The following is a 26,439-nucleotide window of genomic DNA, read 5'->3' on the forward strand; positions in this document are numbered from 1 at the left end:
TAGCACAGCTTTAATGGATTACAGGCTGACTATAAAGGAGCTCAAAAATTGACTGAGGAGAGCCAGGAGGGGACATGAAAAAGTCTTCGAGGGAAGGATTAGGGAGAACCGATGGTATTTTACTCATATGTGAGGAATAAGAGAATGATCAAGGAGAAGGTAGGGCCGGTCAGAGAGAGTGTAGGGAACTTGTGCGTGGAGTCTGAGCAGATAGGGGAGGCTCTAAATGTGATTTGTGCTTCAGTTTTCACTAAGGAAATGAACCTTGTTGTGAATGAGAACTTTGAGGAGCCAGGAAACAGGCTTGAACAGATCGAAATTCAGGAAGTTGATGTGCTGGAAATTTTGGCAAACATTCAGATTGATAACGCCCCAGGGCCAGACCAGATTTATCTCAGGTTGCTCTGGGAAGTGGGAAAGGAGGTTTATAAGCCATTGGCGAAGATCTTTGCTTCCTCACTCTCCATGGGAGTCATACCGGATATTGGAGGGAGGCGAATGTTGTTCCTCTTTTCAAGAAGGGGAAAAGGGAAATCTCTGGCAATTACAGACCAGTCAGTCTTACGTCTGTGGTAAGCAAGGTTTTGGAAAGAATTCTGAGGGCAAGGATTTAAGACTATTTGGAAAAGCATATAGTGATGAAAAGCAGTCCGCATGGTTTTGTGAGGGGCAGGTCATGCCTCATGAATCTTATTGAGTTCTTTGAGGAGGTGAGGACCTGGATAAATGCGAAGTTATGCATTTTGGAAGGTCAGACTTGAATGCTGAATATAGGATTAAAGACAGGATTCTTGGCAGTGTGATGGAACAGCAGGATCTTGGTACATAGATCCCTCAAAGTTGCCACCCAAGCAGATGGGGTCGTAAAGAAAGCAAATGGTATTTTGGCTTTCATTAACAGAGGGATCGAGTTTAAGAGCCATGAGGTTTTGCTGCAGCTCTACAAAACCCTGGTGAGACCACACTTGGAATATTGTGTTCTTAGTCCTATTAGTTAGTTCTTAGTTCCAGTTCTTAGCCCTATTATAGGAAAGATGCAGAGGCTTTGGAGAGGGTGCAAAGAAAGTTTACCAGGATGCTGCCTGGACTGGAGGGCTTGCCTTATGAAGAGAGGTTGACTAAGCTCAGACTTTTCTCTCTGGAGAGAAGGAGGAAGAGAGGTGACCTGATTGAGGTGTACAAAGAGGCATGGATGGAGTTGACAGCCAGAGACTTTTTCCCAAGACAGGATTGACTGCCATGAGTGGTCATAGTTTTAAGGTGTTAGGAGGAAGGTATAGAGGAGTCATCAGAGGTAGGTTCTTTACGCAGAGAGTTGTGAACGCATGGAATGCATTGCCTGCGGCGGTGGTGGAAGCAGAGTCATTAGGGAATTTAAGCTACTGTTGGACATGTACATGGACAGCAGTGAATTGGAGGGTGCATAGGTTAGGTTATTTTATTTTAGATTAGGATTAACCCTCAGCACAACAGTGTGGGCCAAAGGGCCTTTTCTCTACTGTGCTTTTCTATGTTCTATGTTCTTGAGTGAATATATGTGGGATTGAATAAGTGTATGACTCAGTGTGAGTGAATGTCAATGAGGAAGTGAGTGCATGTTTGAGAGTGGGAGCATATTGATGAAAGGGATGGTATGTGAGGGAGAGTGAGTTTGTATGAGAGTGAGCGCATATTAAGAGCATATGTAAAAGTGAGTGTGAGAGTGAGTGTATTGATAATGAGTGTGCGTGTGAAAAGGTATACCCTGAAGTCAGGGTTACACATTCTTCCTTCTCTTATTCCACTCTCCACAAAATTGATAGGGAGTCTACACAAACCCTCTAAAGAATACCCCACTCCACCCCCACACATCCCATGGCCAATTCACCTAACCTTCACATCTTTGGACTGTGGGAGGAAATTGGAGCATCTGGAGGAAACCCACAAAGATGCAGGGAAAATGTGTAAACTCCACACAGACAGTCACCTGAGGGTGGAATCAAACCCAGGTCCCTGCCACTGTGAGCAACAGTGCTAACCACTGAGCCACCATGTTGTTTGCTTTGGAGACCCTGGGGATAAGTAACTACAAGAATAACAATTCTTGACCTGTTCTTATGGCCCACAGTTTTCAATCTGTTTTCTGATCAGTGATGATCCCAAAGATATTGAAGGAAATATCAGTAAACCCAATAGCTATTGAAGGTCAAGGGTAAATGCTTAGATTCTACCTTATTGGAGATGGTCATTGCATGGCCCTTGTGTGACAGGACTGGTACTTTCCACTTACAGGGCAAGCCTGAATGTTTTCTTGGTCTTGCTACATTCTACAGTGTCACTGGATGAAAGCCCCAGACTCCATTCTTAATGGCATTGTGGGTGAACTTACATCAGATGGACTGCTGTGACCAAGAAGGTAGCTCACTTTCACATTCTCAAGGGTAACTAGGAGGGGCAATGATTGTGACCTCAGTCAGCAACACCCATAATCCTCAGAATGAATTTCAAGAAACATTCAACAGTGGATTGCCTTATTGACTGGGCATTACATATGTATCTGAACTCCAAGCAACAATTAGCAAATACCCAACTGAAAAGTCCAATCACTGAAAAGCTTTTCTGACTGGTTTCCTCTGACTTCAGTTTTACAAGGCTCTTTGATATCGCAAGTCACTCTCACCTCATTATGTTGAATTTTCTGGTAATTAACTGCACATTACATTATTTCCTCATAAATCTGCATTAGCAATGTTACTATCATCAATCTGCTTGCTTGAAATGTTCATATATTAAGGGCATTCACACGAGATATACATATATAATATCCCACACTGACCACTATTTTCACAGGGTGCTGCTACTGGCTCTGAAATTGACTGAAAAGGAATTAAATTTCCAGATAAATTTGAAACTATAAATATTATGAATAATAAAACAAGAATGCAATAGAATCTTCAGGTTCAACAGACCATATTAAGCTCACTTGAGATTAACTCTCATGGTATATTTTAGAATCTAAACTTCCCTGATTAGATTTTTGTCTTGTAATGGCTCCAAGGTATCCATTAGTCTATGTATTTTGTTCTCATTTGTACATTCATTAACCAGTTTCTTTTTAGATATCATGGCTGGTAGTTAAATGCACTTGGTTTATTTCTTAGTGACATTTCAAAGGCCGAATTACCTGAAAATATTCAATGTATTTGAGAAATTTGAAGTCTGAAATGCAGGAGACCACATATTTGTAGCTAAGAAGGCAACAAATGTGCAGTACAGGGGAGAAAGTAATATAAGAATACGCAAGTGACAATTAGATACATTTCTGAAAGGAGCTGGATTGATGAGCATGGCAGGAATGCAACAGATGAGATTAATCTATCAAAAGATGATAGGTGTAATGCATTTACCTATTCTGAATACTCCCATCTTATCATCTTATGTTGTTTTTTAAACAAAACAACAATGTCATGAGAATCAGCAAACTTTGAGACACTAAAAGAGGCTGATTAGTCCATCATTCCTATGCTGCTTCTTTGAAAAACTGATCTGCAACTCCCATTCACTTTTACTTTCCCCATACAATTTCTCATCTCTTTTCCAAGTATAAATCCACATCACTTGTAACAGCTGGTATGGTGTCTGCTCCCACTGTTTCTCCTGCTGAAACCTTACACTTTTCAAGAGCCTTCTGCAGAAAAACAAATTCCCCGGAACTCACTTTTACTTCTGGTCTTCAATGTTCAGCACTGCAGAAAGAGTTGCAGAGGTTGGAACTCCACAATCAAAATGGAAAAAAACATCAGCTCATCTGGCTGTTTCTGTGGCGAGAGAAATGCAAATTTGTTGAAGCGTCATCAACTGGAACTGCTTGGCTTGCCACTAAGAGGTGAATAGTGACAGGCAAGGAAGCAGGCACAGTATCATACTGCCGGCTGGCATGCCGATTTGTTAGCACTCGCCCATCCCTGGGCCATTTTTCTGGAAGTTGGAAGGGACAATAACAATGCCATCTGCCCTATGCTCCCTTTCTCTTACTTACTCGAAAAGGCATTTTTTTGTTTCTTCAATGCCGTAGTGTCTTTAAGCGCCAGTATGCCATTCAGAATTAAATACTGAGCTTGCCTTTTATCTATTAAATGGTCAATTATTTTTCTGAACAGTTACTGCCCAGTGGCTTTTTCTGCCACAGTGCAGTGAGCTGAACCTCTCCTCCCATATTTTGACCTTGATGAAGTAGTCCCAAAGCCCATGGAGTAAATTGTGCCCATCAATACTGTTTCTGTCTCCAGAAATCTTGCAAGGTCTATTACATCTTTCCAGCATTTGTGGCTTCTATTTTAAGTTTATGCCATCTGCATCACGTCACACTTGTAAGTGAATGTTATTTCCCAATGCTCATGTGTTGGTTGGTTAGCTCTGATGGCTAGAGCATAGTACTAATAACATCAAGGTTGTGGATTCAATTCCCCTCACTGACCAGTTATAGCATTGGGGCTTGTGAGTGGCAGGTTCACATGTGTGTGTGCATGTGGCACTCAGTGGCTAACACTGTTACCTCACAGTGCAGGGACCTGGGTTTGAATCCAACCCCAGGTGATGGTCTGTGTGGGTTTCTTCCCATAGTCCAAAAATGAGTAGGTAAGTGAATTGGCCATGCTAAATTGCCCATAGTGTCAGGTGCATTAGTCAGAGGGAAATGGGTCTTGGTGGGTTACTCTTCAGAGGGCCAGTGTGGACTTGTTGGGCTGAAGAGTCTGTTTCCACACTGTAGGGAATCCAATCTAATCTTTGTCACTCTTTATATCCCAATCAAGATTTTAAACAATTAATCTACTCTTGACCTTTTTTTGTATGAGCAGAAAGAATCTGTTTTTTCATAATTGAAGCCTCTCACCTATGGCCTCTGCACAGTGAGTCTCCATGATATCAATATCTCTCTTAAAGGATGGCCAAAGCATGAAAGTTCAATCCAACCAATGATTTATATAGGTTCAGAATTACCTTTTTATGTTTGTATCTTATACTTATATTTAGAAATACTAGGATCTTAACTTTCCATCTGTTTCTTCTTACAACTTTATAACCTGATTAGAAAGACACAGATGTTTTGGAGAGGGTGCAGGGGAGCTTTACCAGGATGTTGCCTGGTCTGGAGGGTTTTGTTGTGAGGAGAAGTTGGATAAACCCGCATTGTTTTCACTGGAAAGACAAAGGCTTAGGGGCAATCTAAGAGGTTGCCCCTAAGATAGAGGTCAACAAAACTATGAGACACTCAGACAAGGTGGATAGTCAGAGGTGTTTTCCCAGACTGGAAAGGTCAACTAAAACAGGGCACAGGTTCAAGGTGAGAGAGGAAAGTTTAGGTTGGATATTTCACACAGAGGATGATGAGTGTCTAGAATGCACTACCAGTGGAGGTGGTGAAAGGATGCACAGTAGCAATGATTAAGGTGTATCTTGATAGACACACGTTGATTGAACGTTATGCAAACAGAAGGACAGATATCATGCATGAGCAATAAGTAATAGGTCCAAATAAAGACCAGCAATCAACACAGGCTTGATGGGCCAAAGGGCCTGATCCTGTGCTGTATTGTATTGTATTGTTCACCCACTCCTAAATGTTTTTGTCGCTGAGCCACTAACATCTCTCTTCATCAGCAGCATTTAAAATGCTACTGTTTAACATATAGGTCCTGTACTTCTTATTTTTCCAAATATGAATCATCTCCTATATCCTCCACTTTATATTTTATTTATCTACCCAATCTTATAACTGAGATCCTCCTGCACTGATGCAAAGTCTTCTTCCTGGTCAACAAGACTGATCTCTTCTGTGTGAAAATGTTGCTCTGTGGTCCCTTTTATATCTTTCCCCTCTCACCCTAAACTTATGCCCTCTAGTTCTGGACACCCCACCCCAGGGAAAAGACTTTGTCTATTTATCCTAACCAATGCCCTCATAATTTCATAAACATCTATGAGGTCACCCCTCAGCCTCCGACGCTCCAGGGAAAACAGCTTATTCAGCCTATCCCTATAGCTCAAATCCTCCAACCCTGGAAACATCCTTGTAAATCCTTTCTGAACCCTTTCAGGTTTTGCAACATCCTTCCGATAGGAAGGAGACCAGAACTGCATGCAATATTCCAAAAGTGGCCTGACCAACATCCTGTACAGCTGCAAAATGACCTCCCAAATCCTGTACTAAATACTCTGACCAATAAAGGAATGACATTTAGAACCTGAGGCTGTTCCGACAATGACATCATAGAAACACCGTTTGACCTGAAAAAGAAGATGTTCTCAAGTCTCACACAAATCCGATTCACTATTGGCTATTGGTTGTTCCACTAACTTGTTCCTAGTTTTCTGAATAGAATTGCTATGTCCTGCCCTTCTTTTGCAGCTGACTCTTTGATAGAGTCTTAAATAGGCACTTGACACTCTTAACCATATATAAAGAGCTTAATATCTGTTCCAAGTGGACATCTGGATACTCAGGGGACATTTCTTTTTCAGGTGGAGCACGTGGAGACCAAGCTCAAGTATATTTTAGGCTGAGATAAATAGATTCAGGGGGAAATCAAGAATTATGAGGCAAAAGCGGGAAAGTGGATGTGAAGAATCCATGATCTTATTGAATGGCGGAGCAGGCTTGAGGGGCAAAACAACCTACTCCTGTTCCTATTTCTTAGGTCTTATGATCTTCTTATGGAAAGAGTAGGTAGAATCCATAGTGTCCCATCCAGTCACGTCATCGAACATCACCTGCCCACCCCCATCTGTGGCACAGTCTGCAGTTTCAGGACTGGACTATTCAGCCATTGCAGGGTTTACTGCATATCTCTGATTATCACTCCTGGGGTCCCATAGATGCTCGTTAATAAAAAGTTTACTGAGCATTGTGTGCTTTTTAGTATAACTGTGCACACGGCTCAAAACACAAGGACAGCACCTCCATTGTACTTTGTATCCAGAATACATTTGAACAATTCAAGAAATGGATGAGGAAATTTCAGTTGTAAGATCAAGATTCTCAACTTGGTGCCTTCATTCATTGTTAACTCAGTGAATACTCATTCCAAGCAAAAATGTGTCCGATCCATCATTAAGGAAAGCTACTGCTTCCAATTAAACCTGTTGGACCATAACCTGGTGATGTGTGATTTTTAACATCATCAAGGAAGATTTTCCAAAACATGAGATGGTATCAGCCTCGATTAACTGCCCTACATCTCACTGTTGAGCAGTGGTTTGGTTTTAAAAATATCAATCTTGTTTTCAATCTATTCCATGATTGCTCTTCTCACGATCTCTGTAACTTCATTTTAGCCCAACAATCCTTGACTTTATTCTTTTTTAGGATGTGGATATTGCTGACTAGGTCAACATTTATTGCCCATATCTAATTGTCCTGGAGAAAATGTTGCTGAGCTGCCTTCTTAAACCTCTGTTATTCTTGAATTCCTGAGAATTCTGTGCTCCTCGAACACTGGACTGTTGCACATCTGCAATTTTCATTTCTCCAACATGTCTTCAGCTGTCTTGGCTCTGATCTCTGGAACTGCTGTCTAAACCTTCCTCCTTCTCTCCTTTAAGATGCTCTTCAAAACGTACCAAATATTTGTTCACCTGTTTTCATATGCAGCTTGGAGTGTGTCAAATTTTAATACTGCTCCTGTGAACTGGCAAGGGACTTATACAGTTAATGATAAGGCCTTGGGGAGTATTGTTAAACAAAGAGACCTAGGGGAGCAGCTGCACAGTTTCCTTGAAAGTGGAGTTGCAGGTGGACAGGGTGGTGATGAAGGCATGAGGCTCCCTTGCCTTCACTGGTCAGAACACTGAACACAGAAGTTGGGGATGTCATGTTGCAGCTGTACAGGACATTGGTAAGGTGCTTCAATAATACTATGTGCAATTTTGGTCACCCTTCTTTTGGAAAGATATTGTTAAACCTGCAAGGGTGCAGAAAAAAATCACAAAGACGTTGCAGGGACTGGAGTGTTTGAGTTATACAGAGAGGCTGAATTGAACTTTTTTCCTCAGAGTATCGGAGGCTGAGGGGTGACCTTATAGAGATTTACAAAATTATGAGGGGCACAGCCAAGGTCTTTTTCCTAGGGTGGGAGGGTCCAAACCTAGAGGGCATATGTTTAAGGTGAGAGGGGAAAGATTTAATAAATACCTAAAGGACGATGTTTTGATGCAGAGGGTGACACGTGCAAAGAATGAGCTGCCAGGGGAAATGGCGGAGAATGATACAATTATGACATTTAAAATGCATCTGGATGGGTGCATTAATAGAAAGGGTTTAGAGGGATATGGGACAAGTGCTGGCAGAAGGTATCAAGTCAGATCGGAATGGCTGGTCAGCATGGATGAATTAGACCGAAGGGTCTGCTTCTGTGTGGCATAACTCTATGACTCGAAAGATAATATGTGCCAGGATTTACCTTCTAGGCCTCATTACAAGGCTGAGGGTTAACTTCAGTTAAACTAGGGGCAGGGATTCAGCTGCCAGCATGGACAACTGTGGGGCAAGAGGCTGCTGTCAAGCAGTCAAAGGAATGATCCCTGTCATGAACCAAGTTGTTGGGAAGGTAGTTCCAAAGCAATCACAATTAGGACATAAAACATGGAACAGTACTGCACAGGAATAGGCCCTTCAGCCCACAATGTTGTGCTAAGCATGATACCAAGTTATACCAATCCCTTCTGCCTGCCTTTTGTCAATCTCCCTCCATTCCTTGCATATTCACGTGCTTATCTACAAGTCCCCTAAATAATCCCTACTGTATCTGCCCCCACCACCATACCTGGTAGCACATTCCAGGCTCCTACCATTCTGTGTAAAAAACCTGCCCCTCACATCTTCTTTGACCTTTCCACCTGTCAACCCTATGCATCTCATAATAATACAGACTTATCAAGTCTTCCCTCAGCTGCTGCCACTCTAGAAAAAGCAACCAAAGTTTTTGTAGCTTCTCCTTATAACTCATACCCTCTAATCCAGGCAGCATCGTAGTAAACGTTTTCTGCACCATCTCCAAAGAGTCATAGAGTCACAGAAATGTACAGCATGGAAACAGACTCTTCGGTCCAACCCGTCCATGCAGACCAGATATCCCAAGCCAATCTAGTCCCACCTGCCAGCACCAGGCCCATATCCCTCCAAACCCTTCCTATTCATATACCCATCCAGGTGTCTTCTAAATGTTGCAATTGTACCAGCCTCCACCACTTCCTCTGGCAGCTATTTCCATACACGTATCACCCTCTGCGTGAAACAGTTTCCCCTTCGGTCTCTCTTATATCTTTCCCCTCTCACCCTAAACCTATGCCCTCTAGTTCTGGACTCCCCAACCCCAGGGAAAAGACTTTTGCCGATTTACCCTATCCATGTCCCTCATGGTTTTATAAACCTCTCTAAGGTCACCCCTCAGCCTCCGACGCTCCAGAGAAAACAGCCCTAGCCTGTTCAGCCTCTCCCTATAGCTCAAATCCTCCAACCCTGGCAACATCTGTGTAGATCTTTTCTGAATCCTTTCAAGTTTCACAGCATCCTTCAGATAGGGAGGAGACCATGAATGCATGAAATATTCCAAAAGTGGCCTAACCAATGTCATGTTCAGCTGCAACATGACCTCCCAACTCTTACACTGAGTACGCTAACCAAAAAGGAAAGCATACCAAATGCTTTCTTCACTATCCTAACTACCTGTGACTCTACTTTCAAAGAGCCATGAACCTACACTCATAAAAACTATGCAGTCAATGGCAGGACCTCTGAACATTATTGACATATAAAGAGATCATGGTGTTGAAGTCCATAGCTTCCTGAAAGTGACCATGCAATTAGATCACGTGGTAAAGAAGGCATATGACATGCTTACCTTTATTGGTCATGTTATGTTGCAGCTTTCTAAGACTTTGGTTAGGCCATACTTACAGACTTTCATTGAATTCTGGTTGCCACATTATATGAAAGATATGGATGATATGAAAGATTGATGAGGGCAGAGCGGTAGATGTGATCTATATGGACTTCAGTAAGGCGTTCAACAAGGTTCCCCATGGGAGACTGGTTAGCTAGGTTAGATCTCATGGAATACAGGGAGAACTAGACATTTGGATGCAGAACTGGCTCAAAGGTAGAAGACAGAGGGTGGTGGTTGAAGGTTGTTTTTCAGACTGGAGGCCTGTGACCAATGAAGTGCCACAAGGATCGGTGCTGGGTCCTCTACTTTTTGTCATTTACATAAATGATTTGGATACGAGCATAAGAGGTACAGATAGTAAGTTTGCAGATGACACCAGAATTGGAGGTGTAGTGTACAGCAAAGAGGGTTACCTCAGCTTACAACAGGATCTTGATTAGATGGGTCAATGGGCTGAGAAGTGGCAGATGGAGTTTAATTCAGATAAATGTGAGGTGCTGCATTTGAGAAAGCAAATCTTAGCAGGACTTATACACTTAATGGTAAGGTCTTATGGAGTGTTGCTGAACAAAGACACCTTGGAGTGCAGGTTCATAGCTCCTTGAAAGTGGAGTCGAGGGTAGATAGGATAGTGAAGAAGGCGTTTGGTATGCTTTCCTTTATTGGTCAGAGTACTGTGTACAGGAATTGGGAGGTCATGTTGCAGCTGTACAGTACATTGGTTAGGACTCTATTTGATCTCCCAAAGTGCAGCACTTCACACTTACTCAGATTAAACTTCATCTTCCATTTATTTTGCCCACATCTACAACTGATCAATATTCTGCTGTCTCCTTTGACAATCTTCTACATTATCTACAACTCCACTGATCCTCTTTAAAATGATTAACTCACCGTCTACATTTCATCAACATTTACAATTGTAGAGCAACGCTCAGATTAGGATCAGCTCAAGGTTTCTTTGCATGGAGGTCTGAGAGATCACTCCTGGTTTTTCTCATTCCTGCATGGATATCAGTGAAGAACTAAATGAAAGAGCCTACCTTTACATGGGTTCCTTCAGCCTCAGCTTTGCTTCAGCCAGATTCCACTGCCTGTTCCGAAATTGCATGTCGCTGTCAATTAATATGCCACTGAAGTTTGAATTACTTCCTTGGACTCCAACAGTTCAACCCAAACAAATCCTGCACTTTCAAGCAGTGCACAATCCAGCATTGCTGAAAACTCAGGAGTTCACTCTTTGAGAGCACTTGAACAACACAGTTCATCCCAACCTCACTGCTGCCGACAGTGTTAACATTGGGCCTCCAGTTTGTAAATGGATCTTACTGCCCATTTCCAGTTGTCCCAATGTTTTTCTCCTAATGGAGTTGTATGTTTGAAAGCTGAACATTGCCCATGGTATACTGTTTGCAGCAGAAAAGAGATCTCCAGCAAATTGCTCAATGAGGAAGTTCACTGATTAGAGCTAAATTCTCCTATATTTAGGAAATGAATTCCTCCCAGGATTTTTCCAATCCTCTGCTGTAAGACCACAAGGTAGAGGAGCAGAAGTAGGCCATTCAGCCCATTTATTATGCCCTGCCATTTAATTATCCTCAACTTAATTTCCCTGCCTTTTCATCATAATCTGTGATTCTCAATGATTAAAACTTCTGTCTACCTCAGCCTTGAGTACTCTTAGCAAATCAGCTTAAAGAAGTCCACAATTCATCACCCTTTGAGAGAACAAATTTCTCCTCAACTCTGTCTTAATGGGTGAATCCTTGTTTTGAGATTATGCTTTCTGGTCCCAGACTCTCCAAAAAAGGGAAGGAAACTATTCTACTTCTACCCTGTCAAGTCCACTGATACTCTTCAATAAAGTTGCCTCTCACTTGTCTAAATTCCTAATATAGGCCCAAACTACTCAGCCTTTCAGAAGATAATCCTTCCACTCCTGCGATCAATCACACGTGATTCCAATGACAGCACATGTTTTCTCAGATAATATGGTCTTGATATTTTGGTTTCTTTTCCTTCAACTTTACAGAGACAAATTTGAAATTGGTTGCAAAAGCTTTTCTCTTCCATGTTTTTGCAAAAAACAAGTTGGATTGCCTGAGCCAGTGTGTTTACAAACAACAGAAGAAAATGCACAGACGAGGTCAACATGCCACATTGAGGGAATAATCATGAACACAACCTTTCTATCAGGAAATTGCATCCCAGTAGAAGTATTAGCTGAGACTGGGAGTCTGTTGTTTATGAAATGATGGTGGTAATTTACTGGTATTCCAATGGTCCATGTTGCAGGACATTGCAGTTTGAAAACATTGCTTCCTGTTACTCACCTGTATTTCTCTATTTCTTCCAGACAAAAAAAGAGTGAATTCAATGATTATGAACTCACAGAATAGCTAAACATAGCTCAATCTTGACTGCAAATCAATGAGAAAATGTGAAGTGATGACACAAACACAATTTGAGATGGAATGTGAGCTGCTGCGAAATGTTCACTTATTTTGACCATCCTTACAAAACTTGAGGCAGACATTTGAAAAGTCAAACATTTGACTTTTGGCTATATTTGTGCCTTCTAGTTCTGTTATTCTTGTGAGGTTGCAGAGGAAGTACCATAATAAAGAAGGGAGGTATTTCTCAAGTGGAAAGAAGCAAATCTTTGCATTTGATGCATTGATGACACTTGATGCACTGAACCCCACCTCTCCAATTGCAACAAGGACAGAACACCCCCAGTCCTCACCTTCCAACCTCAAGATACAATGCATCAGCTTCTGCCACTTCTGCCACTTACAAACACATCCTACCACCAAGGGTACATTCCCCTCTCCACCCCTAACTGCATTCCAGAGAGATCAATTCCTCTGCTACACCCCTCTTAGTCCACACCCCCACCAACCTACCCTGCATTCCTGGCACCTTCCCCTGCCAAAACCTGCACCCACACCATCCCTGTCATCTCCAGCCAAGGCCCTAAAGGAACCTTCCATATCTGAAAGAATTGCCTGTACTTCCACACACATCATCTACTGTGTCCATTGTTCTCAATGTGGTCTCCTCTACATTGGGGAGACAGGACGTCAACTTTCAGAATGTTTCAGAGAATATCTCTGGGACAAACATGCTACGCAACCCTGATGCCAAACACTTTAACTCCTCAGGACATGCAAGTCCTGGGCATCTTCCACTGCCAAACTCTCGCCACTTGACACCTGGAGGAAGAACGCCTCATCTTCCACCATGGGACCGTCCAAACACATGGGATCAATGTGAATTTCATCAGTTTCCTCATTTCCTCTCCCCCCACCTTATTCCAGATCCAACCTTCCAACTTGGCACCATCCTCTTGAACCATCCTACTTGTCCATCTTCCTTCCCACCTATCTGCTCCCCCCTCCTCTCCTACCTATCACCTTCACCGGGGTCCTCACTGATTTTTTTTCAGGATGTGGATGAGATGCTTTGGAGGGCATCTTCAACTACGTGGGAAGGGAAATTGTGGTCTTTAAAGAAGACTGTTCAGTGGTGGAACTGGTCCTCCTGGGAGCAGATATAGCAGAGGCGGAGGAATTAGGTGTACGGGATAGCATTTTTGCAGGAGGTAGGGTGGGAGGAGATGTAATCCAGGTAACTGTGGGGTCACCCCCACCTCCATCCATCCATTGTACTGTTTGCTACCTTCCCCCATCCTCCTCGCTGACCTATCACCTCCATCCCTACCCCCATTCACTTATCATACTCTTTGCTACCTTCTTCACCGCCCCCCTCCCCCCACCACCCCATTTATCTCTCCACCCCGGAGGCTCCCTGCCTCCATTCCTGATGAAGGGCTTTTGCCCAGAATGTCGATTTCCCTGCTCCTCGGATGCGGCTTGACCTGCTGTGCTTTTCCAGTACCACTCTAAACTATCACCTTCACCCCCAACTTCATCTACCTATTGCATTCCCAGCTAGCTTTCCACCAGACCCATCCCTCTCCCATTTATCTCTCAGAACCTTAATGCATACACAGCCTTTTTTTACAACTAGTTTTGTTCTCAGAAGCTCTGTTTTGTTTTAGTTATTGACCTTGTTTCTCATGTCGTTATGTTCCTTCACATTTCTTTGCCTACCTGGTTTTAATGATTCTTTTTGCACAATTACAGCCACTTTTTTCCTTGACCGACTGTATTTTATTCGCAATCTCTAAGCCTGAAGTCTGTTACTTAACCAAAGAGGTCTAAAATGCAGGAGAGTTGTTTATTCTTCAACTCGGACCACTAATGGACAGTCAATTTAAACTGACATTCTCACTGGTGGCCCCAGTACAAAATTCCTGTTGCACCAGTCTGCCTTATTGAAAGTCATTGAGTTTTACTCACATGTATTGAATGTACTAGTTAGCTTGCTTTTATATCTGTGCTTGCAACTAACCATAACAATGCTGACAAAAAAAAACATATCTAGGTTTGAAAAGATGATAATGGAAATAAAAATAAAAATTCAGCAGGTGAATGACCACATCACAAAAAGGCAGCCCCCTCTTCCACTCCCTAGCTGTAACCTATATGACTCAGAGTATTCCAACATCGAAACAGACCCTTTGGTCCAACTCGTCTGCACCAGCCAGATATCCGAAATTCATCTAGTCCCATTTGCCAGTATTTGGCCCATATCCCTGCAAACCCTTCCTATTCATATATCCATCCAGATGCCTTTTAAATGTTGTAATTGGACCAGCCTCCACCACTTCTTCTGACAGCTCATTCCATACATGCACCACCCTCTGTGTGAAAAAGTTACCCCTCAGGTCCCTTTTAAATCTTTCCCTTCAACACATTAGAGCTATGCCCTGTATTTTGGACTTCTCTACCCTGGGGCAAAGACCTTAGATAGTCACCCTATCTATGCTCCTCATGATTTTATAAAGCTCCTCAACCTCTGATGCTCCAAGGAAAATTGCTCCATTCTGTTTAACCTCTCCCGGTAGCTCAAACCCTGCAATCCCACCAACCTGTTTGTAAATCTTTTCTGCACCCTTTCAAGTTTAACAATGTTTTTCCAAAAGTAGGGAGATTAGAATTGAACACGATATTCGAAAATAGGAAGTCTTTCTTGTATAATATTTGGAGATCTAGCATGTCCAAAATGCCAAACCTTTTGAATCATTGACATTTGTTCAAGCCATAAAATTATTGAACTCAATCTTGAGTCCTGAAGGCTGCAGGGTCCCCACAGGAAAATGAGATGCTGTTCTTCCAGCTTGCACTGAGCTTTGCCGGAGCACTGCAGCACACCTGAGACACAGATGTTGGCCAGGGAACATGGTGGTGTGTTGAAATTCTGCCTAAATCCCGCCTTCCATGTCCTTTACCCATTTCCACACTCCAGGCCCTGTTGTGACATTGGCTGTTTTCAGCATAACCAACTCATTTTCACCCACTCTTGGTACCCATTATCAGATTTTCTCCTTCCCTGGTTGACTATCAACCATCTCTATGTCTGTCGAACCTTATTTCTCTCTTTCTGGGCTCCACCCCCACATAGCCACTCTTTTTTTTTCTCCCCACTCCTATAATCAATGTATACATAATCACCTTTTCAGTTCTAAAAGAAGGGTCACTCGACACAAAATATTAACTCTGCTTTCTATCTATAAATGCTCCCTGACCTGTTGAGTTCTCCAGCAATTTCTGTTTTTTTTTAGATCTTCAATATCCATTGTTCTTTGTTTCATTATCCAAATCAAATGCATACCATTTTTAATTATCAGGTGGCCTTTTGGCACTGATGTTTAACATTTTGCTCTGATGGTCACGAACTTTAATCTTCCAACTGCCAGAGGTCCTAAGTTATTTCTAATTTTTAACACATCTATTGCAAGAGGGAAGAAAGTGACACTGGGTGGAAGTTTCTCTGACCTGTAAATCCAGAGGTATAGGCTAATGCTTTGGAGACACTATGTTCAAACCCCACCTAATGCAGCTGATGGAGCTTAAATCTGGAATTTGAAAGCTACTGTCAGTAATAGAAAAGAAACATCAATTGTCACAAAAACAAAGAAAATCTGGTTCACGAATGAATTCTGACATCCTTCCCAGGTCTGACCTGCATCTGATTCCAGATCCACAGCAATGTGGTTGACTCTTAACTGCTTTCTGAAATAGCTGGCAAACCACTTCGGTGTCAATACAGTCTCCGCAAGGTCAGTCAAGAACAGGGAATAAATGTGAGCCTTAACAGTGATGCACACATCTCATGGATGAATTCAAAGAAAAAGAAAACATCAGCAAAGCACTTGAATGCAGTCACAAGACTCTTCTGCTCTTCTTAAATGTTGTATTTTTACAAACACAAACAACCTACTTGTTTTGAAGTATAAAATATTACATTCTGAAGGCTCAACTTCTTTTAAACTCCTGAAAAGAAGCGTAATTGAAGTGCTATTAACTTTTAAATACATCCTGTTCATAATTCAAGAATTAAAAATGAGTCCTGGGATATTGAATAATGCAAAGGAGAATACATCTGACTGAAATGACACTGGATCTTTTCAATATAAAATATCAACATTCTAATTACGAATCAGTAAAATACCACCATCATCTTTGTAGCAGATAGAGTCATAGAGTAAACAGTCCCTTCGGTTCAACCCGTCCATGCCAACCAGATATCCCAGCCCAATCTCATGCCATCTGCCACACCAGACCCATATCCCTCCAAACCCTTCCTATTCATATACCCATCCAGGTGTCTTCTAAATGTTGCAATTGTACCAGCCTCCTCCACCACTTCCTCTGACATCTCATTCCATACATGTACCACCCTCTGTGTGAAAACGTTGCCCCGAGGGTCTCTTTTATATCTTTCTCCTCTCACCCTAAACCTATGCCCTCCTGTTCTGGACTCCCCCACCCCAGGGAAAAGACTTTGTCTATTTATCCAATTCATGCCTCTCATAATTTTGTAAACCTCTATAAGGTCACACCTCAGCCTCCGATGCTCTAGGGAAAACTGCCCCAGCCTCTTCAGCCTCTCCCTATAGCACAAATCCTCCAACTCTGGCAACATCCTTGTAAATCTTTTCTGAATCCATTCAAGTTTTGCAACATCTTTCCGATAGGAAGGAGACCAGAATTGCATACAATATTCCAACAGTGGCCTAACCAATGTCCTGTACAGGTGCAACATGACCTCCCAATTCCTGTATTCAATACTCTGACCAATAAAGGAAAGCATACCAAACGCCTTCTTCACTATCTTATCTACCTGCGACTCCACTTTCAAGAAGCTATGAACCTCCACTCTAAGGTCTCTTTGTTCAGCAACACTCCCTAGGATCTTATCATTTAGAGCTTAAGTCCTGCTAAGATTTGCTTTCCAAAATGCAACACCTCACATTTATCTGAATTAAACTCCATCTGCCACTTCTCAGCCTATTGGCCCATCTGATCAAGATCCTGTTGTAACCTGAGTTAACCTTCTTCGCTATCCACTACACCTCCAATTTTGGTGTCATCTGCAAACTTACTAACTGTACCTCTTACGCACGCATCCAAATCATTTATGTAAATGACAAAAGGTAAAGGACCCAGCACCGATCCTTGTGGCACTCCACTGGTCACAGGCCTCCAGTCTGAAAAACAACCCTCCACCACCACCCTCTGTCTTCTACCTTTGAGATAGTGATGTATCCCAATGTCTAGTTCTCCCTGTATTACGTGAGATCTAACCTTGCTAACCAGACTCCTATGGGGAACCTTGTTGAATGCCTTACTGAAGTCCATATAGATCACATCTTCCACTCTGCCCTCATCAATCCTCTTTGTTACTTCTTCAAAAAACTCAATCACATTTGTGAGACATGATTTCCCATGCACAAAGCCATGTTGGCTATCCCGAATTAGTCCTTGCCTTTCCAAATACATGGTTCATGGAACTGAGAAATAAGAAAGGGATGATCACCTTATTGGGATTGTATTCTGTCCCTCAGAATTCCCTCCAACAACCTGCCAACCACTGACGTCAGGCTCACCGGTCTATAGTTCCCTGGCTTGTCCTTACCACCCTTCTTAAACAGTGGCACCACATTAGCCAACCTCAAGGCTTCCTGCACCTCACCTGTGACTATCCATGATACAAATATCTCAGCAAGTGGCCCAGCTATCACTTCCCTAGCTTCCCACAGAGTTGATCAGGTCCTGGGGATTTATCCACCTTTATGCGTTTCAAGACATCCAGCACTTCCTCCTCTGTAATATGGACATTTTTCAAGGTGCCATCATCTATTTCCCTACATTCTATATCTTCCATGTCCTTCTCCACAGTAAATACTGATGCAAAATACTCATTTAGTATCTCCCCCATTTTCTGCAGCTCCACAAAGGCCGCCTTGCTGATCTTTGAGGGGCCCTATTCTCAGATCCACACCCCCCACCGACCCAACCTCCACTCCCGGCACCTTCCCTTGCAACCGCAGGAGGTGCAACACTTGCGCCCACACCTCCCCCCTCACTTCTCTCCAAGGCCCCAAAGGAAACTTCCATATCCGCCACAGATTCACCTGCACCTCCACCCACATCATCTACTGCATCCGCTGCAGCCGGTGTGGCCTCCTCTATATTGGGGAGACAGGCCGCCTACTTGCGGAGCGATTCAGAGAGCACCTCTGGGCCACCCGGATGAACCAACCCAACCAACCTGTAGCACAGCATTTCAACTCCCCCTCCCACTCCACCGAGGATATGCAGGTCATTGGACTCATCCACCGCCAAACCACAACAACCCGACGGTCGGAGGAGGAGCGTCTTATCTTCCGACTGGGAACCCTCCAACCGCAGGGGATGAACTTGGACTTCACCAGTTTCTTCATCCCCCCTCCCCCCACCTTGTCTCAGCCGGATCCCTCCAGCCCGGCACCGCCTTCCTGACCTGCAGTCTTCTTCTTGACCTCTCCGCCTCCATCCTACTCCGACCTATCACCCTCACCTTGACCTCTTTCCACCTATCACATTTCCAACGCCCCTCCTCCAAGTCCCTCCTCCCTACCTTTTATCTTCTCCTGCTGAACACTCTCTGCTCATTCCTGAAGAAGTGCCTGTGCCCGAAACGTCGAATCTCCTGTTCCCTGGATGCTGCCTGACCTGCTGTGCTGTTCCAGCAATAAAGTTTCAACCCTATTCTCTCCCTAGTTACTCTTTTGTCCTTAATGTATTTGTAAAAACTCTTTGAATTCTCCTTAACTATATTTGCCAAACCTATCTCATGTCCCTTTTTTGCCCTCCTGATTTCCCTCTTAAGTATACTCCTACTGCCTTTATACTCTTCTAAGGATTCACTCGATCTATCCTGTCTATACCTGACATATGCTTCCTTTTCTTTTCTTAACCAAACCCTCAATTTCTTTAGTCATCCAGCATTCCCTATACTTACCAACCTTTCCTTTCATCTTAATAATATACTTTCTCTGGATTCTCGTTTTCTCATTTCTGAAGGCCTTCTCATTTTCCAGCCATCCCTTTACCTGCGAACATCTGCCCCCCAATCAGCTTTTGAAAGTTCTTGCCTCAAACTGTCAAAAATAGCCTTTCTCCATTTTAGAACTTCAACTTTTAGATCTGGTCTATCCTTTTCCATCATTATTTTAAATCCAGTAGAATTATGGTCGCTGACCCCAAAGTGCTCCCCCACTGTCACCTCAGTCACCTGCCCTGCCTTATTTCCCATGAGGAGAAAGTGAGGACTGCAGATGCTGGAGATCAGAGCTGAAAATGTGTTGCTGGAAAAGCGCAGCAGGTCAGGTAGCATCCAGGGAACAGGAGAATCGATGTTTTGGGCATAAGCCCTTCTTCAGGGCTTATTTCCCATGAGTAGGTCAAGTTTTGCACCTTCTCTAGTAGGTACATCCACATACTGAATAAGAAAATATTCTTGTACACACTTAACAAATTCTTCTCCGTCTAAACTCTTAACTATATGACAGTCCCAGTCTATGTTTGGAAAGTTAAAATCCCTGACCATAATCACCCTATTATTCTTACAGATAGCTGAGATCTCCTGACACGTTTGTTTGTCAATTTCCCTCTGACTATTAGGGGGTCTATAATACAATCCCAATAAGGTGATCATCCCTTTCTTATTTCTCAGTTCCATGAACCAGATTGTGATTTGGGAATCTCTTTGGAACTCGACCTCACATGTTTTTGGGTATTAGGATTCCCTTCAAAGTGGAGTTCTTCGTGTATTCCACATTTAGTATTTCCTGCGTAGCATGAGATCTCACTTAACAGTTACAGTTTTAACCAGCCTTTTACAAACATAACTAAAAGATTTATCGAGCCTTTTATGAATGCGATGTTTTGGAAAATAAGATTTTGTTCTCGGAGGGAATTAAAGCTAACCTTTGAATGGCATTGGACAAGCGGACAATTGTCCTGACACCAGGAATAACTGTGCAGGGTTGATGGCTTTAAGGGTTCAAACAGGAGATTGAGAAAGTGTAGACTGCTAGTTGATAAAATAATATATCAACAGGAATAGGTGGATAGGTGACAACAAAATTCAGAAATGGAGACTCCAACAGTATAAGACCCATAATTTATGCATTTACATATGGTGATGAAATCCATTCACTTTGTGTCTTGCTCTGTCAAATAGGACCTGAGCAAAGTAGCAGTTATTTGAATGGAGATTGTACCATTTAATTTGTTCAATGTTTTTAGGGTGATTTCACCTGGGAACTGGTGGTGAGATTTATTGGGAGATTTAGTCGATCAATCATATCAGTTCAAATGTCAATTGTCAATCATGAACAGTGAGTTAAGTTTTAATGACAAAACTGTGGACAGTACTCCAAATGTAGTCTCACCAAACCCCATCAGAATTGCTGCAAGACTTCCACATTCTTACACTGTACTATCACTCCTCATTGCAATGAAGACAATAAACAATATGCCTTCCTAACTGTTATTTGTACCTTCACAGTCTATTTACACTCATCCTGATTTCTTTCAAATTTGTTGAATTTAAATTGGTGAAAGTCTTTTTCATGTGTATTTGTGAAATCCTAACTTAATCTTGATTATTACTGAGACATTTAGTTTACGAATGCTTTGTGCATACATGCCAACTTTTTTCTGTTTCAATAAATGGTTAGCACTGCTGCCTCACAGCGCCAAGGACCTGGATTCGAATCCAGCCTTGGGTGACTGTCTGTGTGGAGTTTGCACGTTCTCCCCATGTCTGCGTGGGTTTCCTCTGGGTGCTCCAGTTTCCTCCCACAGTCCAAAGATGTGCAGGTTTACCATGGGAAATTCAGGGTTACAGAGGCTCAAGTGGGAGTCTGGGCCAGGGGTGGGAGATTCTTCAGAGCGTTAGTGTGGACTTGATGGGCCAAATGGCCTCTTTCCACTCTGTAGACTTCTATGATCCTAAAACATTGAAAGGCATTAATGCCTATTTGGAAATAATAGTGAACTATGTGACCAACTGAAGCATTTACATGGGAAAATCCTTTATAGTGATTTATAGGTTTTCATATGTACTTTTCCAAAACAAACAAGAGTCCATTTATATTGCTGATGGATATCAGAAAGAAACTCCTACAATTAAACCATGTAAGAATCTGAATAGCAGAGAATTATTATCAATATATCTCATCGCAGCCCAAGTGTCAAAAGTTGCTAATTTTAATGCACTGGTGAAAGTTACAGCTGAAAATAAAGCTATGCAGCATTTTGTATGAAGATATGAAGCAGTTTAAAATGAATGAGCTCCAAAGTTTTTTTTAAATCACTCATGGATTGTGGGCATCACCAACTGGGCCAGTAATTGCTGCCATTCCTCGTTTCCCTTGAGAAGATGGCGGTGAGCTGCCTTCTTGATTAGCTGCAGAACATTGACCTGGGAACACAGAAGGGACTGAAATGTCTTTCCCAATGTGCCATGAATGAACCCGAGCAAAACTGAAGTCAATGGGAGTCAGGGAAAAACATACTCTCCACTGGTTGGAGTCATACCTTACACAGAGGAAGATAGCTGAGGTTGCCGGAGGTCAGTCATCTCATCTCCAGGACATCTCTGCAGGGGTTCCTCAGGGTGGTGTCCCAAACCCAACCATCTCAGCTGGTTCATCAATGACTTTCCCTCCATCGTAAGGGAGGGGGGAGTAAATCAGAGTAGAATTGTAGGCCTATCTTCATCTGCTTCCTCAAAGACATTCCCTTATCATAACATCAGAGGTTGGGATGTTCGTTGATAATTGCACAATGTTCAGCACTGTTTACAGCTCCTCAGATACTGAAGCAGTCTATGTCAAATTGCAGAAAATCCTGGACAATATCCAGACTTGGGCTTTTAAGTGGCAAGTAATATTCATGCATCACAAATGCTGGGCAATGAACATCCCCAACAAGAGACAACCTTAGCTTCTTTCCTTAACTTTGAATAGTATTGCTATCACTAAATACCCCACGATTAACATCCTGGAGGTTACTATTGAGTAAAAAATGAACTTCACTAGCCATATAAATACAATGGTCAGACAAATGGGCCAGAAACATGAAATATTGCAATTGCGAACTCAGCTCCTGACTCCCCAAAGTCTGTTCCATCATCTACAAATCAGGAATTTAGATTAGATTACATTAGATTAGATTACATTACAGTGTGGAAACAGGCCCTTCGGCCCAACAAGTCCACACCGACCCGCTGAAGTGTAACCCACCCATTCCCCTACATTTACCCCTTTACCTAACACTACGGGCAATTTAGCATGGCCAATTCACCTGACCAGGAATGTGATGAAATATTCCCCACTTGCTTGGATGAGTGCAGTTCAATACTTTAAATGCTTGGTATCATCCAAGACAAAACAGCCTATTTGATTAGCACCATATCCACAAAGCTCCATTCCCTCCAGCACCAACATTCACTGGCAGTAGCGTGTACCATTAAAAGATGCACAGCAGAAATTCACCAAAGATTCCAGGCAGCACATTCCAAATCCGCGGACACTACCACCTGCAAGGACAAGGGCAGCAGATATATGGAAACCACCATTGCCTGCAAGTTTAGTGCCTCCAACCATTTCTTGACATCCTTTGCAGTGAATTAAATTGGTGAAGAGTGATATCTGTGATGCTGGGAACATCTGGTGAAGGCTGAGATGAATCATCCAGTCACGACCTCTGGCTGAAGATTGTCACAGATGCTTCAGCCTTACCTTTTGCACTGATGTGCTGGTCTCCCTCATTACTGAGGATGGGAATATTTGTGGTACCTCTTCCTCCAGTGAGTTGTTTAATTGTCGTTCATCAATCACAATTAGATGTGATAGGATTGTTGGTTCTGGAATCGGTTAGCTCTGTCTATCACTTGCTGCTGAGGCTATTTGGCATGTAAGTAGTCCTGTTTTGTGACTTCGCTGCGTTGATACTTCATGTTTAGGTATGCCTGGTGCTGCATCTGATAGTATTCTAATAGTTAACTACTCCAGTATTGAAGATGGTGCTCACAGGAATTTTATATAAGAACATTTTATTCATGTGGCATTGCTTCAATGCAGAAGTCCTGCAATGATATCAGTGAAGACACTGTGCAGGTATTAGCCCACAGTTCTGCCTGTCTCTTGGAAATCAATGCGTGCTTACATAGCACTGCTAGAGTTTTTCCCTCTGTCAATGTGTGCAGCAGTGAAAGCGCCCATTGTGCATCTCTCACGGATGAATATTTTTTGCAAACAAGTGTAATTGGGTAAATTCTTCAGTCACTTGAATAAGATTTGACAGTTGCACAAAAATGTGGAGTTCGGCCAGACAGACTGGACCTGGATCCACTGCAGTTTAGAAGATTAATAAGTGATTTAATCGAAATATGCAAGATCCTGACTGCTGCTGCTTGTGGGAAAATCTACAACTATGGGTTGAAAAGGAAGTGGCACCTAATTAAAACAGAGACGAGGAAACACTTTATTTCTGTCAAAAGGTTGTGAGTTTTTGGAATTCCTTTCATGGATTAAGAATCTTTAAATATTTCTAAGGCAGGGATGAATAAATTCTTGCTAACCAATGGAGTGAAACGTTATCAGGGATATGCAGGAATGCAGAATTGAACCTAAAATCGGGTAGAATCTTATTGAATGGTCTGCTAAGCTTTAAGGGTCAAGTGGTCTATTGCTGTTTCTTGACTGCATATTTGTAAAACCTGAAACTTCTGTTGAAAAGCAGGAATTACCAGTGCCCCATAGCCAGTGGGTCTTTTCCTCTCAGATGAGTCTGTGGCCAATACCATTACTCAGAAGCATCACATTTAGATTTGTAAAACTGGAGGGATCCTTTTACACTCTCAGTTTTTAATTGAAAACATTTTTCACGTATGTGTTTTTGCAACCAGTTAACATCTCTGCATATGAGGCAAATATTAGGCAAAGAAATGTCACAGGAATGCATTATGTCCATCATCTGATGTTTTCACCTTAAATTTCTTTTTCTAGACTCCTGTGTCTCAAAAGTCAAATCTATCATGGTTCACCATGTGGGAGATCAAATATCTTACCAGATGAGTTATTCATTGTTTAATAGTCAGTCAGTCTCAAATATAATTTATTCTCAGTATCTGCTTTTATTCTCAAATACAATTAATTTGTTATATGCATTTATTTCCATGTTCCCTGGTCCATTAGGCTTACCTGGATATCAATAACACACTGTACTGGGATATACTCTTTTTTTGTTATTGGAGCAAGGTACACGACAACGATACTTCAATAACAGTAATACATGCCGAGCTTACCCATACAACACTTAGAATCACAAGTGAACTGGTCTCTGTGGACTTTTCCATGGATCAAACCAAAACACATGATCAGCCTGTTCTGTCCCATTCTCCAGCTGTTGATTAGATGACCCCTGCTCCTGAGACGAGCTCGCTATCACCCACAGGCATACTCCCTTCTACCCTTTTCGATGAATGCACCCTGTGTGATCTTTCCTTGACACTGTTAATCTTCAGTGATTGATCAGTTGACCACTGGCAAATACTATAAGTGTATCAGTTCACCTTTTATTCATTATGATATCTGCATGTTTTCACTGGAAGGAGGCTTATCTCTGGGTGTTAGTAAACATTGGCCCCAGGCCAGCCTGTTTACCATTGCTCATCTAGACTGTCTCCTTGTAGCTTTTGTGTCCTGCAGTCAGCCTTGTGTTGTTTACAATGAATGAATTTGTGGTCAAAAATATTTTGTTTTGCAGACAAATTGTCCCTAGTTCGGTACATCTCCTAATAAATTGTAACATTTAATTTGATATCACACACATCCCTTCAGATAACACAAAAAACACTTACATCAACATTCAACTGATTGATCTTTCAATAGGAGAAAGTGAGGTCTCCACTCCCGGCACCTTCCCTTGCAACCGCAGGAGGTGCAACACTTGCGCCCACACCTCCCCCCTCACTTCTCTCCAAGGCCCCAAAGGAAACTTCCATATCCGCCACAGATTCACCTGCACCTCCACCCACATCATCTACTGCATCCGCTGCAGCCGGTGTGGCCTCCTCTATATTGGGGAGACAGGCCGCCTACTTGCGGAGCGATTCAGAGAGCACCTCTGGGCCACCCGGACGAACCAACCCAACCAACCTGTAGCACAGCATTTCAACTCCCCCTCCCACTCCACCAAGGATATGCAGGTCATTGGACTCATCCACCGCCAAACCACAACAACCCGACGGTCGGAGGAGGAGCGTCTTATCTTCCGACTGGGAACCCTCCAACCGCAGGGGATGAACTTGGACTTCACCAGTTTCTTCATCCCCCCTCCCCCCACCTTGTCTCAGCCGGATCCCTCCAGCCCGGCACCGCCTTCCTGACCTGCAGTCTTCTTCTTGACCTCTCCGCCTCCATCCTACTCCGACCTATCACCCTCACCTTGACCTCTTTCCACCTATCACATTTCCAACGCCCCTCCTCCAAGTCCCTCCTCCCTACCTTTTATCTTCTCCTGCTGAACACTCTCTGCTCATTCCTGAAGAAGTGCCTGTGCCCGAAACGTCGAATCTCCTGTTCCCTGGATGCTGCCTGACCTGCTGTGCTGTTCCAGCAATAAAGTTTCAACTTTGATCTTTCAATAGAGCATACTTTATATATTTTATTCTCATTTTGGTTGACCGGGCAAATTACTACCTACAAATTCCAGTCTCTTATGCATTCAGAATGCATGTGGCAATAGCAGCTACATTCAAATATGAACAATAAAACAATTGTTCCAAAACTTTAGCAAATGATAAAGTGTAATGGGATTTGTTTTAAAAATTCAGGGACAGAAAGAGTGAAATAAATTGCCTTTAATTAAGGTAAAAATCCACCAAGCTGAGAGTGAAATCGATTTTATACATTTTTTATATCACTGTGCATAGATGATTTTTTTGTCTACAACTTCACTCTTCCATTATCATTTGCCTAAAACTCCATTCCTTGGAGCTAGAAAGTTTTACCTGTCCCATTAAAACATTTGTAATAGCCATGACAGAG

The 26,439-nt window shown here is 42.6% G+C and overlaps 1 protein-coding gene across 17 annotated transcripts in view; it reads right to left on the reverse strand.

Annotated features, from left to right (window-relative positions):
• The window catches only part of LOC122557375 (teneurin-3), a 2,678,940-nt gene that overhangs the window by 2,406,396 nt on the left and 246,105 nt on the right, over positions 1-26,439 (reverse strand). The window lies entirely within an intron of this gene.

Source organism: Chiloscyllium plagiosum, unplaced genomic scaffold, assembly GCF_037043375.1.
Source record: "Chiloscyllium plagiosum isolate Xiang-an unplaced genomic scaffold, Cpla_swu_hap1 HiC_scaffold_2, whole genome shotgun sequence".
Taxonomy (NCBI): domain Eukaryota; kingdom Metazoa; phylum Chordata; class Chondrichthyes; order Orectolobiformes; family Hemiscylliidae; genus Chiloscyllium; species Chiloscyllium plagiosum.